General features: G+C 44.4%; 1 pseudogene; it reads left to right on the forward strand.

Moving 5' to 3' along the window:
* The first annotated feature begins 1,698 nt into the window (after positions 1-1,698).
* LOC138376964 (uncharacterized protein KIAA0087-like) lies at positions 1,699-3,582 on the forward strand (annotated as a pseudogene).
* The last annotated feature ends 348 nt before the right edge of the window (positions 3,583-3,930 follow it).

Consider the following 3,930-nt stretch of genomic DNA (forward strand, 5'->3'; position numbering starts at 1 on the left):
ATCCGTTCTCTGTGGGGGCCACTGTGCTCCTGACATGTGGCAGACACTGAGGTAGAGAAGCACATCTAGAGAAATTAGGGCCTACTCCCCTCAAGAAATACTAGGGCTCTAATCGTGGCCCCTGGGAACCCCTCCCTGTCTGCCTTCACAGTGATCCCCGTGCTCTGTCTTCTCTGCTTCCCTCCTGCTCCAAGGCTGCAGGGTCATGGGACAGAAGCCAAGGATTCCACTCCCTTCACTAAGCAGCCCACAGAATGCTCTTTAAACCAGGACTATGGGGTCTCGGTACTGCTTCCTCCTTCCTGTCTGGCAAAGTACAAAAAGTACAGAATGTCCACAATTCACTGGGCAAATAATTCATTGACCTTTGGGACACCTTGGCCTTGAATGGACTAGACCTGCCTTCTATCTACCTATCCATCTATCTATCTATTTATCTATTTATTTATTTTAGAGACAGGATCTTGCTTTCTCACCCAGGCTGGAGTGCAATGATGTGATCATAGCTCATTATGTCCTCAAACTCAGCCTCTGGAGTAGCTAGGATTACTGGTGCACCACACTCAGCTAATTTTTTTTTTTTCCTATACAGATGGGGTCTCACTATGTTGCCCAGGCTGGTCTCAAACTCCTGAGTTCAAGTGATCCTTCTGCCTCAGCCTCCCAAAGTGCTAGGATTGCAAGTGTGAGCCACCACACACAGAGTTGTTTAAAAGAATAAGATGTTAGAAGCCCAAATATCTAGTACACAGGGGATTGGTTAAATATATTGTAAGAACATATTCCTGATATATTCTGTAGTATTAATATCAATACAAGATCACAAGCATTCAAAGTAATATTGCAGAGATGCTTAATAGAATGGGAAATATTCATGGTATATTATTAAATTTAAAAAGTTTAAATAATTATATATAGTAATTTCTTTGTAAATTACTACACCTAAATATTTCTTTGTAAAATAGACATGCATGTCCATGCACAGACAAAAATGTGGAAAGATGACATTAAAATGATAACAGTGGTTAATGAATGGTAGGGTTATAGATTTTTCTCTCTCTCTTTTAAATATGTATTTTACAAATTTCATACAATAAGTATTACTTCTGATATAAGAAAAAATTGTGTTAAAAGTGGTTATTTTTTAAAATGATGGTGTTAAGTCCAATTTAAAAGGTAGTGACTTGGGTCTGCTTCTGTAATCTTAATTCTGCCATCCTTTCGGAAAGAGTCAGTATTTCACGTCACATACTTTGTCATTTTGCAAGACTCTATTTGAAAGCTTTGTTCAACTGGTCACCCCACGTGCACTTAAGAACCCAGGCAATAAATTCCTCCTTGAGTTTGTTCCAGGAAACAGTGTGGCTCTGCACAAAAGACGTGCATGCTTTATTTTGTCAGATGATATGAACTATGTCACCCCGGATTTTCCCTTTTGCCTTAGCTCAGAGCCATGCCTAGCTGTTTTAATGATCTCATCGCAGATGTCTGGTAACATCTAATTCCTCTGCTCCTTTTCAGTAATTTCAGTTCTACTGTCTTCCTCTATCATGCTGTTTTTTTGTTGTGTTTACTTATAAAAGAGATCCAGATGTATTTTGGAAATAGATTTGAATTACAAAAACATCCTATAGAAGCAAATCCTAAATACATATAAGTATTTGACCATGACTATGAAAAGAAAGCTCCTATTGCCTTATGGGGACATGGTGTGTCCACAGAGCCCCAGCTACACGGGTGAGTGACACCAGAGGAGGAACCCCGGGGAGAACTGAAGCATGGGAGCCATCTCATTTCCCTTGCTCAGGCGCAAGATCCTCTGCCGGCTGCCTGGCACTGAGAGGGACAGCTCAGCTTCCCTGCCTGCAGGAGCAGCTAGGGCAGCCTCCGGTGACCTGCAGGCACTGGAGAGTGAACCTGGGCACGACAGGTGTCTTCCCTCCTTCCTTAGGTGTCTCTGTGTGTCCTTCTGGGGAGCATTTGCTGTGCTGGGCTTCTTCATGCACCTGGTTCCCAGTCATGGATTCAGCCCCTTCAGTTCAACTGGGTCCCCGTTCAGTGTTTCCTGTGCCCAGCTGTGAGGGCGGACAATGGAGAAGGAGGAAGGAGGAAGGAGAAAGGGATGATGGTGGCAGAGAAAGAGAGATACAGACAGAGAAACAGAACAGACACGCACAGAGCACACAGAACATGTTTAATTAATACTGACATTTATCCAGCTGTACTTGAAACCAGGGTGGGAATAATTGCGGTTCATTGTATTGTTTTAGGTGAAAATGGGAGAAATAAATGGAACTGTCAAAGCGGCAAACCTTCCCATCTTCATTATAAATAAAGAATTAAGAAATGAAAAGCAGTAAGCAAAAAGGCAAGGGTTCAGAGATTTTTTTTTCTTCCCCCAAGGCAACGTCCCCACCAACACATCCTGTTTTCTGTCCTGCTACTTAGAGTTATTTCATTTTCTCCTCCCTTAAGAAGGGTCTCCGAGAGCCCCTCCATCCCACCCCAAGGCTACCTCTCTCCCAGTCTGAACTTCTTCATAAACCAGCTGTCCCCCTCACTCACCTTCAGAGCACCCCACTCCCCTGTTTTTCTTCTTGGTCCTGGAAAAATGCCTTACACAGAAGCTGTCTGTGCATTAACCAAGCAAAGCCTCTTAATGATCCCTTGATGTAGATACCTTAACCCCATTTCACAGAGGTGGAAACTAAGCCTCAGAGAAGTTGAGTAGCTCAACCTGGGTCACACAGCGCCTGCATGAACTGAGCCACAGAGCTAAGATTCAAGCCAGTGAGCTGACTCCAGCGCAAGTGCACTGCCCCGCGCCTCGCTGCTTTCCTGCGAAATCTCAGGGATTGTCTGGCTTGATGTGCACCTGACACAGAAGAGGAAACTGAGGGTCAGAGAGGTGAAGTGACTTGCCCAAAGTCACTCCGACTATGCCACTTAGACTGGGGCTTTCTCCACTCCAGCTCATTATATTCAAATACTTCAGCTGATACATTCAGATGCTAAAAACCTGCCACTAAAATTACTGCCGGCATTTTCTAAGAGAAAGCAGCTCAGTTTCGACCTCTTTCCCCATCTTGTTTTTTTAACCAGAAGCCTAATAAACAACATAGCTTTGATTTTTGTTTCCTCTCCTTTCATTTCTTCTCCCTGCCCTCAGGTGAGGGTGCCAATGTGTGACAACATGGCCCTAACATGGGCCAGCAAGGGAAGGAAAAGGGTTGGAAAAGACAAGAAGAGAATCAGCTCTCTGCACCATGCCCCTGCCAATGCTCTTTCTCTCTCTGTCTTCTTTTCCACCCGATATCCTCCCTGTGTCTCTGGGAATCCAGTCTCAGTCTGCTAGGCTTGGAAAGGGACCGAAGCCAAAGGCTGGCCTGCGAGAGAAAGAGAAGACACACGGGGAACTGAGAATTACTCTGAAACACCCCACCCACCACGGTGCAGGGAGCAAGCTGGCCGAGCCCCTGCCAGCTGCTGCTTCTCCTGGCTTGAGAAGGGGTCAGCTGCCTGTTTCTATCAGATTCATGGGCACTATCAAGAGACCAGTCGGAGACATTTAATATTTGTTGAAACATGGAAGGGTAACCATTGATTTAGACACATACGGTGGTAGAAAGAGCACGGACTTGAGAATCCGGTGGGTTTTATTTAGAGTTGGGGCTAAGCTACTGACCAGCCACTCTGCTAGTGGTCTTGGGGAAGTTATTTAACCTCTGTGAACCTCAGCTTCTCATCTGCAAAATGAGACACTAGCACGCAGTAGACTATCAATATATATATTTGTTGAATTGAAATGTGAGTATTCAAAATCATTTGGGTTCCTGATTGAAAATAAGCAGAATAGCTCAATTCCAGTCCATCTGGAATCCAATTGTCCAGTTTGGAGTTCCAAAGGCAACAAAGATCCTAATGACCGAA

This window comes from Eulemur rufifrons, chromosome 29 (genome assembly GCF_041146395.1).
Source record: "Eulemur rufifrons isolate Redbay chromosome 29, OSU_ERuf_1, whole genome shotgun sequence".
In the NCBI taxonomy this organism is placed as follows: domain Eukaryota; kingdom Metazoa; phylum Chordata; class Mammalia; order Primates; family Lemuridae; genus Eulemur; species Eulemur rufifrons.